The 13,374-nt window shown below is 36.6% G+C and overlaps 2 protein-coding genes across 3 annotated transcripts in view; one reads left to right on the top strand and one right to left on the bottom strand.

The window, feature by feature from the left end:
* Window positions 1-148, bottom strand: part of F13B (coagulation factor XIII B chain) — a 370,477-nt gene extending 370,329 nt beyond the window's left edge. The window contains exon 1 of the mRNA XM_079108002.1: window positions 137-148. The gene's annotated coding sequence lies outside the window, so the exon portion shown is untranslated. The remainder of the gene's footprint in view (window positions 1-136) is intronic.
* The window catches only part of CRB1 (crumbs cell polarity complex component 1), a 198,153-nt gene that overhangs the window by 173,601 nt on the left and 11,178 nt on the right, over window positions 1-13,374 (top strand). The gene's annotated exons all lie outside the window — the stretch shown is intronic.

Raw genomic sequence — 13,374 nt, 5'->3', positions numbered from 1 at the left:
AGTATATTTATTAATTCTTCCACCGTTTATTGAGGCCCTACTATAGGCAAGGCTCTGAGTCAGGCAAGGTAAGCAATTAAAATACAAAGGATGCTCCTGCTTTCAAAGAACTTAGGTAAGAGCACCAGGCACATACCTCCACCATAGAGTTCTCAATTTTTGTAAATCATGGTGATATGTGAAATGTGCCTATAATGATGGTTATGTCAAGGATGATTTATCATTTGTTGTTCAGACTGGGATACTTTGAAAGTGAAAGGGAACTAGTTTTAAACAGCTTAAACTTATATTGTTCTGGGGTACCTGGGACATATCCTATTATCCATCCTGTAAAATTAATTGTTTCACTTGGTACACTTCTGTTCTCCTCAAAACACTATTGAAGTCTATAGTAGGTAGTTCCAGAAATCAAGTCTACATGTTACAAATTAATTAATTGGTCAAGTGATTCAAATCAGATCATAAAGTTGATCACCTCTTGTTAGTTTTCATTTTATTTCCCTTATTGTTTACTTGAGCAGAATTTTTGGCATTTGGCTCCATATATCAAAAATACAGTTGTAATCAACCAAACTGGAAACTGCTAGTATAAAATTGAATACCAGGTGGGGTTGTGGCTCAGTGGTGGATCACTTGCCTGGCACGTGGGAAGCACTGGATTCGATCCTCAGCACCACATAAAAAGAAATAAAGAAAATAAAGGTATTATGTCCATCTACAACTAAAAAAAAATTGTTTTAAAACTGAATACCATGCTGTTGCCTAGTACAATATGATATGAATTCAGTTTCTCTTAATTTTAATTTTCAAAAAAGGGGTGTATAAATTTTTATGTAATATGAATCTTTTAAATAACTTACATTGCTTTTATGAAATGAGGATATATCTCAATAAATCCATTGCTGAATCCTTTTGGTGAGAATACATGATTGGCATATAGAAATCTAGATACATAGCAACATTTAACATTAAAACAATTTTAAATATCAAGGTAACTTGAAATTGGTAATTGTTTTAATATTATTTATACTTAAAGCTTTCATGACATAATATTTATTCATGGTATATGTATATATGTGTATATATATGTATATATATACATATCAGATTTTACACATATAGATGACCTTTATAATTAAAAAGTATTCTTTTAAAAAAAGTTATAAAGTCTTGCTGTTATCTTTTTTCACAATGCAAGTTCTGAAACCTAAATTCATTTCATGTAAATTGTTGAAATCTATTTAAATTTGTTGTCTACAAAAAAGAAGCAATGTATTAAATATGATATCCAAAATCAAATAGGATATTTGCATTGAAATGTATCTGATCACTTGGAAAGCACATTCATGATTGCTCCATTGTCTAGTTTAATTTAGTTATGTAATAAATATATATTTTATTTAACATTAAGGAGAATACATGTTTCTTCCATCTATCTCCCTTAACATTCCCTTGATAATCCTATGCTAACAAAATATTGTTATAAAGGAAAACAAAGATATTTCCATATTTGTTATTAAAGGTGGCAAAATATATATAAATATCTGATAAATGACCAAGATCACTCTGGTTGATACATAAAACTTAGGAAAAAATTACATTCTAAGACCAATATCTTCCTTTGAAATTTTTAATAGCCAGCATCATGTTGATTATAAAGTAGATAATAAATATTAACTGATATAATCAAAGAAGTGATTTTGAAGTAAGTACAAAACAGCAGTTTCTAACTTTAGAATCGGTGTATGTGCACGTGTGTGCGTTTGTGTGCTTGTGTGTATGTTCAGTCTTCTTCACAGTTACTAAAATTAAGATGAAAAATGATGATACATATTAAGTACAGAAAATGGACCTACTTTCCCTAACAAATTCATAGAACAGAAAAGCAAGGTATTATGGTTTGTACATAAGGTGTCCCCCAATATGTCCTGTATTGATGCACAATGTTCAGAGGTGAAAGGAACATATTATGAGAGCCGTATCCAGTGGATTATTCCATTTGATGAACTAATAATTGAAGTGGTCTTACTGGGTGGTAACTGTGGGCAGGAGGGGCATGGCTGGAGGAAACAGATCACTGGGGATCTGACTTTAGGGTTTACATTTTGTCCCTGATGACTTGCTCTTTCTCTGCTTCCCAGTTGTTATTTGCTGAACTGAGTTTTCTTTCACTAGGACCTTCCACCATGAGGCACTGCCTTATCTTGGGCCCAGAAAAATGGAGTCAGCCCACCAAGGACTAATTCTCTGAAACCATGAGTCCCCAATAAACGTTTCCTTGTCTAAGTTGTTCCTGTCAGATATTTTGGTTACAGGGATGAAAAGCTGCCTAACAGTAGATTTGGTAACTAGTAACCCCTTTGTTGATGATAGTGTATTGGAGTTAAGTAAGTCACACTTTCCAACATTTCCATCCAAGAACCAAATTCATAGACAGCTTTTTATTCATGTTGGACTGAAACTTGATATAAATTAGCTCTTACCTGAACCAGTCCCAGAGGAAGTTTAGATCCATGAAGATACAACCTGTAACTTGAAGGACACTGTCAAAACAGCCATCCAGCTGATATTCATTCATCTGCTTTCAGAAGAGTATTATATGATATCAGAATGGGCAGGAATCCTCAAACTCTTAGTGATCTAGAAGAAGTGTAATTTCTCTTCAAAGTTAGATAAGTATGGTTGAATCATTAAAAGAAATATATGTCCTTTTAGTTCACCTAACGTAAACTAGTAAGAACTGACCACTATTGCAACTTTGAAAAGATATTTTAAAAGATATGTTGCTCATGTTTCTTTTTAAAACCCTCATTTCATTCTTCTTTGCTTAGTCAAAAATACATTTTCAAAATTTTCCAATGAAGACTTCCTGCCTTCCCCCACCACAATCAGTATTTGGAGGGTCTTGTTTCCAGAACACTAAATACACCTCTGCCACAACATCTTATAATAACACTAATTAATTAAGGCTGATATTTTTTGAGTGCTCACTCTGAGCCAGAAATTTTTCTATGGTCTCATGCACATTATCTTATTTGTTATTCACAGAAGTCTTAAGACTCCTTCCCTTTTACTGGTGAGAACACAAACCAGAGAGACAGGAGAAAATGTTGTCTTTATCTTTCATAAATTCAGTGCCGGGCAATCATGCATGGCAGAGTAGTGTTTCAGTATTTACTGAAGGAATAAATAAATGGATGAATGAGTGGTATGTAGTAGGCATAGAAGGAAAAAGTACAATATTTCCAAGAGTGAGGAGCACAGAAAAATCTTCCCACAGAGGACATTTGGCCCAGGACCTACAGCATGAATAGGAATTTTGTTCAGAAAACAGAAAAAAAAAAATTTTTTTTTTCTCTTGTCCAGCTTTTTAGTTTTATTTGATTATTTGCTTGTCATTGAAGTGTTGTTTTCAATGGAGAAATTTACAAATTGTGCTCCTGTATGCAGAGAGCTGAGAATGCCCATGTATTTATGGAACAATATAAAGTGCCATATTGTGATCATAATGATCCTTTGCCTTGATTGATCACTAGTTCTTTCTATAACTGCATTTTTACATTTGTGAGGGTAGAGGAAGAAAAACCTGGGAAACATTCATTAAAGCCATAGACTTCCTTAGGGATCACTGAACAAGGCTTGTAGATATGAGTGAAGGAAGGGAATCTAAGGCACAGGACCAAAAAGATAAACAACATCAAGGCAGATTGCTGAAAAGGCCCCAAGCAACGAGAGAGGAAAAGATGCCAAGGAAGAACAGGTGGTGCCAGAAGAAAAGGAGGATCCAGGAAAGATCTGGAAGAGTTCCTGAGTAGAAAGAGTCCTGGTGCAGCCCCAATAGCTCTGGGACGGGGATAGAGAGTCCTGCATTTGCTCTCAAAGTACCATTAAAGAGACCAAAGTTGATCATTTCTCACAAATCTAGTTGTTAGAAAATAAGCCTTACAAAGCATTTTCCAAAAGTTCTCCCCTTTCCAAATTCAGTCCAGCAGAAGGGTTTGTACTGTGCACTCCCACCTCCTCACTGCCAATTCAGCCTCCCTCTAAGTCACCTTCCTGTACAGTAACTGCTCCCTGTGGGACATGCTGACATTCTGGGCTCCGAGGCAGGAAATCCAATGTTCTGTCCTTTCATAGGTCCCATGACAATGCAGAGAGCTGCAGGAGACAGTGCCTTCCGCATATCCCCTGCAACCAAAAGAGTGCCAGCATCTTCCCAAAGTGACCATTTCATCTACGTGTGTTTCTTCACTACTCTGGACATGGGTAGGATGCAGGGAGAGATGGAGGAAAGCGAGCAGAAAATCAGAAACACAATATATAATCCCTACCATAATAACCTCAAGGAAACTGTAATCTCATTGTAGGGAACAAAAAAAGAAACTACAAAACATATCAGAAACAATCAACCCCTAATTTATGTCACTGAGTAAAAGCACATATAAATTCACAGAAGTCTGATCTCTACGAGCTATTGCAACAGGGGAAGTTTTCGTGGAGGATATGGGAATTAAACGAGGCCATGAAATATGAGGAAGATTATTTATAGGACAGAAATTGGGAGAGCATTCAAAAGAGAAAAAAAATGGCCTAAGTAAAGACGTAATAGTGGGAAAAAAAAAGTTTATATGGGAAAAGAGCAGAGATTAGATAGGCCTGACTGGAACAGGCAAAGAATGCTGGGTAATGGGATGTAAAGTGGGTAAATTAAGTGTAGGGCTAGAGGATGGATTAAATTGTTCAAGCTTCTATGAAAATTAAGCCAGAGAAGGATGAGTCTTTCAGAACTCTGTGATTTAGGCCTGAGCTATATTTTCCTCAGAACTATTTCCTACAGCTTGTGATTATTGCTGGCTCCCACTCACTTTCTGACTGGAAGGGATCTGTCTTAGACTATTCCATTGATTGGGTTGCTTATAAAGAGCAGAAATTTATATCTCACAGATCCGGAAGCTGAGAAGTCCAAGATCAAGCTGTTGGCAGATGTGGTGTCTAGTGAGAACCTGCTTCCTATTTGTAGCCGGTGTCTTTTCTCTGCTTTCTTACATGATGGAAGGGACATTCATGAGAGCTTCACCTTCATGAACTGATCACCTTTCAAAGGCCCTAATCTAGTGATACCATCATTTTGAATTTCAGGGAGACACAAACGTTCGCACCATAGCAGGACCTTATATCAAAATGGTAGCAGCTTTCCTTAGTGATGTTTTTATTTTCAATAAGAATCCCAAATTATATTCTTAGACTTATTCTTCCACATTGGAACTCAGATCATAAAGATGGTTCACTGTTACAGAGATTTTGTGTGAGTGTGTGTGTGTATGTGTGTGTTTATAATGCTATGCAGACAGGAGGTTTTTCTTTGAGCAAACACTTGGAGAAATTTGGTCTTTTAACTAGCCTATTAAATATGCATACTACTTAGCCCAGACTTTGATTTTGTCTAATTAAAAGTTTTTTCTGCATATAGTTTTGTTCCTAAATCTTATTTTAAGCCCCTTTAAAAAAATTCATTTGAATCCTTTCTAAAGTTTTTCTTCATTAATTAACATTTCAGGCCTGTCATACTCTCTTTCTATCAAAGGTCCAAAGACATGCTTTCGTCTGGGGAGGTTTGAATATAATCAATTTAAATCTCCCCTCATGGAAAAAAAAAAAAAAAAAAAAAAAACGAGCAAATTCCCTGGATCATCACCACTGGAAGAGTCTCAGGGGAAATAGATTGATGTTATTTTTCATGATCTTAAAGAACATAAAATGGAAAAACTATGTGAACTCACTTTAGAAAATGTCCCATTCGAGTAGATCAATAAAAAATGTGCCCTATACTTGAATAACGGGTAGTCTGAACATGTTTTAAGATTAGTGGGATCTATTTTCAGAGCTAAGGAAGCCAGTTATTATAAAAGCAGAACCTTAAATGCCCAAAAGACATTAGCCCATTTGCACAGAAACACCCTCCCCCCGACATGCCTCAAGAATCAGATGGGCAGGATTCCCAAGGTGCTTTCTCCTTCCATGAGCTGTGTACCCTGATTTGGGGCTGTAGTGATGATGGGAAGCATTCGCCATCCAGTATCTCATTTAATCCTAACCATCAGAAGTTCTATTATTTCCATGTTACAGATGCAAAAACTAAGGTTTGAAGAAATTAAGTGATTTGTTCAAAGTCACTTAGTTATTCCAAGCTCAAATCCTCATTTTTCCCCTCTAATATATAATTCTGGTTTCTAATTTGTAAAATAAAAGATTTAAAGATCTTAATACTGGGGAATTATAGAAATGTTAAGGTTTCTTAATTGTAAAATGAGTTTTTAAAAATAGATACAATTACATATAGTTCACAAAAACACAAGGTTTTCATGAGACCAACAATGCCCACGAAAGTCTGGTTTTTTTGTTTTTTTTTTTTTGGTTTTTTTTTTAAGAACAGTTCCAGAAGCAAATGAGGAATAAAAATGGGAAGGAGATTGCAAAATTTGCTGTATGGCCCTAGCGGGATCTGCATCTATTTTTTTTTTTACTATTAAGTCCTATGAATGCTAGAGTTGATCACAGCTGGCAGAATGTAAATTATCCTAATTTGCAGCTTTTTGAGGTTGAAGGTTGTGTTTGTTTAGCTGCTTTAACTAAGCATTGCCACTTAATTACCAATATAAATGCTCTCAAATTATAGAAACCAATAGAAGCACCTCAATTTAAAATTTTATTGGCAGAACCCTAAGTAATGACATTGAGCTTCACAGTCACCTAGTGAGGTGAGGTGAAGAGATCTGGCTGCTGTATATAATTGTATATTATTAGTCTTCTGCCTTGAAACAGAAGTGGAATCTTTCAGAGGGTTCCAGCATGACTGGGAAGGACAAGCCACTCCTCCTCCAATGGAAAAAATATGTGCACCTTTAGAAAGAGACAATCTGGGATGTAAAGGACCTGGGATAGGTTACGAGGGCCATAAAGGCGATGCCCAGGCACATGCTGGCAAAGCATTTGAGCAGTGAACTCTACCTCTTTGAAGTAAATATTCTGTGAGGTAGAGTAAGTTGCATCCTGAGTGTAACTCACAAAGCACTGTTAGCAGAAAAGAGCATAACAAGGATACGATCCTTGATTCCACTCCCTTTTAAAGACTCATGCACTAATTTATCATTCCAATAATTGCAGATTACAATCATAACCACAAACTCTGACTGAGTTCTCTTGGTTCAGAGAGGGCTGGATTAGGCCTGATACATAGATCTATAGAGACTTCCCCTCTGCCTGAAAAACATTTCAAGTATCACCTGGGTATGGCAGGAACTGATCATCACTCATGTTGAGAAGTGCTGCATTTGTTTTACAATGCTATCTAATTTGTCAGTTCAGTTTAAAACAATTTGAGCATCTACAGATCTTTATGAACTTTGAAACTGACTACATGAAGAGAAAAAAGAAATGGTATGTTGTTTGACTATAGCTTTCTGAATATACCAGATATAAGAAAGTGTGGGTCTCAGTAAAAAAAAAAAAAAGTGATATGTTATGAATTGTAGGAGTTCATGGCAGAGAATGTGCTAGTTAGAATTTTGCTACATAAAAGTATACTCTCATAAATAAAAGTAGTTAGATTTTCAATATACTACACATGTGTAATTCTGCCTTCCTTGATTTTGTACGTGAGACTATGGGACTACTTGCACATCTGACTTTCTATATGCAGTAAGGTGCCCTTGCAGTGAGACAATTTAAGTGTATCTACACCATCCTTATCAACAGGCATTTGTTGAATTCAGACACCGTCCATGTGTACTTTACAGACTTGATAAATAATACTTAAATATATTTTATGTAGTGAAATGTGTGTACTTTTTCCTATAAATAATTTTCAGGACTCTTTTTAATATTACATTTATAAGAAAAGATTTTGAAACTCAGTGTCTCCAAAGGAGTAAAAACCACTCTGCAGTTCTCCCAGGCTCCAGGGGTCAAATATGAAAGGCCTCTTTAGTTTGCCCCCAAACTATTCCTATTTATCCTTATGAAAACATGAACTCCTAGAGTCAGAGAAAAGGAACCAATGTGTTTTGGGGAACCAGGTGTAAGTAGTATGACATTCAAAAGAATTAGCTGCCATTACTGGGAAATTAGGAAATGGATGTGGAATTTTTAATTATGCATAAATTTCAAACTTTCCATCAAAGTCAAATTATGCTGATGTTAGTCAAATCTCCTGTAGGCATTGATTCAAGAACCTGCTGATGGAGTAAAAATACACAGAAACTTGTTAACAAGAAGTACAATTATCTACATCTCAGCAAATAATGCCGAAGTGTCATGTAATATGCTGAGCTCAGGCAGCCCGTGGCCAATGAAGAGCTCTCTCTTTGCTTCCCGTTAATATTTACAGTTGGAAGCAGTACATGGCTGCAATCTAAGTGCTGCACCTAAAATGGGAGTTGATGGCTCGATACCTTGTTTTCTGACACTGTGAAGCACTGAAATAGCTACCTTCTTAATCATCGCCTGATAACGTTGTGTTAAAATTGGAACGGGCGTAGCACACGACTGTTTTATACAAGCAGCAACCCCGGGAGATTGACTACATTGTTTAGTTGTTTTATTTCTTGATAGACATGCTGAGTGTTAAAAGCACAGAACTGAAAGTTGTGAATTATGGGTCCTTTCCTTTGTTCTCCCGTTGAATTTTTCAGCATTTACACAGGCGGGCACAGTAGAGACAGCTTACAGCCCAGACACCCGCTGTGTGCTGGGCACCTTCCTAGAACTCAACAAAGAAGCCCACCAACCCATCTGCATGCTTTACCAAAGCTCATTCTCACACGTGAAGCTTTAAAGTAATTAAACAAACTTCTACAAGCAGGGAAATGTGACTGGCTATAAAAGCACTGTACACAGTAAGGGACCTGAAATAGAAAATAACCAGTGATACTCTTCTTCCAGTGAATAAATACGCCAACCTAGAGTGACAATTGAAATGACAGAGCAGATTTGGGGTTACAGCTATACCGTGCTCCACCTAGCATGCCATTGGGCAAAACCAACCAAGATCTAACAACTTGGATGTCAGATCTGTGGCTTCCTAGCTGTATGACTTCGGATAAATTGCTTAAATCCTCTTTTAGATAATCACTAATTTGATGTGAAAATTAAAACGGGGTGTGTAAAATGCTGGGAATTTATGAAATCTTCAGTTTGTAATGACTTTTCTCTTTTCTATATATACCACCTTTTAGTTTAAAAAAAAAAAAAAGTATTTTACAGGTAATTCCATTGTAGAAAATGAACTAGATGTTGGAAAGATTAATTGCCTGGATAGAATGCACAAATAAGCAAAGACCTAGTTGTCATCTTTGTAGCAAAAAATAATATATTTATTGTGGGTTCCTAAAACTAGGAAAAGAGCCTTAAAAAATATCAGCAAACGGCTTTTAAGAAAAGAGAACAATGAAACCATGTGACACAAGACCAGCTTCTAAGAACCACTAAGAATAAAAATGTTTTTTAGCACTGCGGTGATTTCTGCTTGGGTCCCCACTGCACAAAGAGGAGTACTGGGACTGAGTCGAGCCATGTTGTGGCTGCTTTTCTCTCAACGAAGTTATAGCTACTCCTCGCGATGTTGAATCACAGCAGATGGCTTCCTTTTACACCCAGCTCCGTCCGTGGAATGTAAATGTGTCTCCTCACAACACTGAAAATACTGAGGCTGCGTATTTAATCTGTGCTGTGCTAGCAGAATGACCCTGAAAAGAACATGAGCAGGGAGCATGTTTCGAAAATTGGCATCTATCCTTGTAAACAGGATCGGGGAGGATTTTTTGAGCCCAGTGACTAATCACAGTTTTCTTCCTGGGGCTCCTAACACAGCCATATCCCTGAGGACAAGTAATCTAGATGGTGATTGAATAGAAAAGTTATAGACCCAAGGGAAATATTTTTTTAAAGGGGCAGAGAAGGGAGTGTTATTCTGGGGTGTGGGAAAAAAGAAGAGGGAATTGTGATGAACCACAAAATTGAAGAGGCTGAGTTTATCATTTGAATTCTCAATCCTGAGTCCCTTTGGGAGTCAAGAAAACAAAATTTCCCTAGGTTTCAGATTATTAAAGTTAGGAAGAGGAATATCTTAGTAATTACTTTAAAATCCAGCAAAAGAATGGAAATAGAAGATGAGAAATTGCCATAATTGATAAGATTATGGAAAAAGAACCTTATATTCTGAGAATACTAATAGTAAACTACAGAACCAAAATACAATAAAGCACTTTAGCTGGGTCATCTTATTTCCTCTTAAATAAGTATCTGAAATGGGTAGGAAGCAGGGAATTTGATTTTCATTTGATTAAAACAGTCACTAAAAATCAGTGGCAAAGAGGAGTTTTTATGTAATTTGCTCTGTGAGTCTTTCTTAGGAGAGTATCAAACTTCTTGGTGCCTCTATCTCCCATCCTTTCTTGGGCAAGGACCTCTTTTTAAAGAAAGTGGAGACATTATGAATATCATATTTACTCTACACATTTCATATAAAATTAGAGATCCTCAAATATAAAGTAACCATTTTGGCTATATTGTCTGATCTAATTTTATAATGGCTTTTAAATTCTGTGCTAAATTTATATGTAGAGAAAGAGCAGTTTTAGTTTGGCAGTATTTTTAAGCTAGTAGGAAAATGCTGTTAGACTTTATTTTGGTCTCCTCCAAGAAGGAAGGCTTAGTGCTAATATAAACATATCTTTTTCCCCTGTTGTGTGTTTGGGCATTTAGTACACTGTTAGTAAAGTGAAACATAAGAGTTTTGTTTGTTTGTTTGTTTTTTCCATTCCTGCTAACTTTAAAACTCACAGACTTTTCCCAAATGGCTTATTTGGAATTTGAAAGCCCAACTTCTGAAAGACTCTTTTAGATCTAAAAGTAAATATTATTTCAACAAATCTTAACAACGTGAAGGTTTTGGTTTTGCTAGGTGTCAGGCACCTTGGTGATTTTAGTTGCTACTCACTCATAGATTCTGGTAATGGTCACTTCAGATCTGCCCAGTCATAGCTCCACAAGATCCTTCCCTGTTTAGACATGCTGAGTCTAAAACTCTTTGGAAAAGAGAAGGCTATGCGGTGAAAGGCTTTCCACTAAAGCGCGGTGTGTGTCCTTCATCTTCCACGAGGCAGAGTTTAAAACTGGAATCCTGATAATTTGATGTAAACTGACAGTGACAATAGAAATGGCTACTTCTGAGATTATTTAAGGGAAGGAGCAGGGTATAGACATTCATCAACAAAACAGCAGAAGAGAGGGTTTTTATTTCTATGTTTGCTTTTTAAAATAAGAATGGAGTAAATGGCACAATAGATTATATAAACAAGGACTTCAATGACAAGCTGTCAAAGTTAAAGTAATATATTTTACATGGGTGACCTGACGCCACACTTTATCACCTACACTAGGGGAAGCCAATTTGAGTCTGGTCGATAAAATACAACCTCCAGAGTTGGGCTTGGGGCAAAGCTAACGTGGCATGGCAGGGCATGGCGATCTGGCATCGTCTTCTGTTGAATGGGACACAGTGGGAGTTGGCACTGCTACCAGCTGGGGTTCGTTTGGTATTTCAGCTCGATTTGATAAATAAACACTTGGGCAGGTATGTCAGAAGGGACGACACAGTTGGCTTTGCTCCAGTGCCGTTTATGCTCCAGTAATTTAATGCAGGGCCGAGGTATAAATGGGACTAGTGATTCAAAAGCTGAATTTACTGCAGTCTCACAACTGTTGAAAATTAAACTACATGTGCTGCAAGTTAGGGGTTACTAGGGTATCTCATTATAGGAGGCTGGTTTTTTCAGAGGTTGGAATCTTTGTTGAATTACTGAGGGACATACTTGAATGTAGACTTGGACCAAATAATTTTCTGATAAGTTAACCATAAATCCTCAGTAAAATAAGCTTGGTGTTCTCAGCATATCTATTGGCTTTTTGATCATTTTTATGACTTTCCTTTTACTGGTCAAATTATCCTTATATGCTCTTAAAGCTCCTCTGACATGGATTAAGTCAACACAAACCAATAGACCTTCATTACTTTGGCAACTGGTTTTGATTTGGGGGCAATAAATACGATGACACAGACTAGATTACCTTTGCTGAAGGAATATTCGATAAGCCACAAGGATGTCAGGGATTTGGCATTCTTTTTCCTGTGTAATGTGGGAATGAATGAATAACAGCTTTCAACCCACTGAAGAAAGTTGGAAAGAAGAAAGAAATCAGAATGAGAAAAGTGCCATGGTGTGGGTTTTTGGTTAAGAATGGTGATACCAGTAGATCATGAACACCCAGTGCGTGCCCGACACTGCTTGGCACTGGTAGGCAAGGTTCAGGGCAAATAGGTGAGGAAACTATCATCTGATGTGACCCATACCTTAGTATCTGGAAGGAGAGGTTTGGCCATAAAGGGGAATAGAATTTATTGTGTGATAAAAGTATAGAGGAAAGAGAAATCAGCAAGGGCTGGAATAGCCAAGGAAGGGAGAGTGGGAGAAACAAGAACTGCACATTTTGGAAGCTAGAGAAGCTTTTCATTATAACAATCATTTTTTAAAATACCTCTTTCCAAATATTTTTGGAATGAAAGCTCAAATCTAAAGAGAGACAAGAAGAAAGGTTGGCCCATCACCCAGATTGACCAACTTTAAAATAATTTGCTACCTTTGCTTTATTGTTAGTTACATATATTTGTTGCTGAATCATTACAAAGAAGGTTGCAGACATTATAACATTTTTCTATATAATATTTTGGCAAGCATTTCCTAAGAAAGAGGACTTCTTTCTAGAGTTACAATGTTAGTATCACATTCAAGAAACTTAACATTTCACATACTATCCATATTCAGATTTCTCCAACAGTTCCAAAGATGTTCTTTTTGATTCCTTTTCTTTTTCATCACAGTTGTTATGTTTTTTAGTGTCTTTTAACCTCAAACATTCCCTCTGCCTTCTTAATTCATTTGCCACTAAATATGCTCTTCCTTTTAAAATCATGTATAAAATAAATTGGCATATTTTTCAATCACCCCCTAAAAATCTATGTTCTGTGGAAGAGATGGGGTATAAGAAACTCAAATCTTTCCTGTGCTATAAAATGCAGATTAGTAGAGGACTTTTGGCATGTGCACAGAAAAAGAACTAAAATAATAAAGTTGATATATTTCCAGTAACTGGTCCAAGTCATATGGAATAGGGAAGAACCAGCAGAGAATGTACTTGAAATGGACTTCCACTTCACTGAAGGAGAGGAAACAAATCCTCCTGAGATAGTATCTCCATGGGCTACCTGCCCAGGTTGGTAAACACCTTCCTGGTTGAGCTGCTACTCCCCTTTCCACT

This window comes from Sciurus vulgaris (assembly GCF_902686455.1).
Source record: "Sciurus vulgaris genome assembly, chromosome: 12".
NCBI classification, from domain to species: domain Eukaryota; kingdom Metazoa; phylum Chordata; class Mammalia; order Rodentia; family Sciuridae; genus Sciurus; species Sciurus vulgaris.
This window is presented reverse-complemented; position numbering and strand designations above follow the sequence as displayed.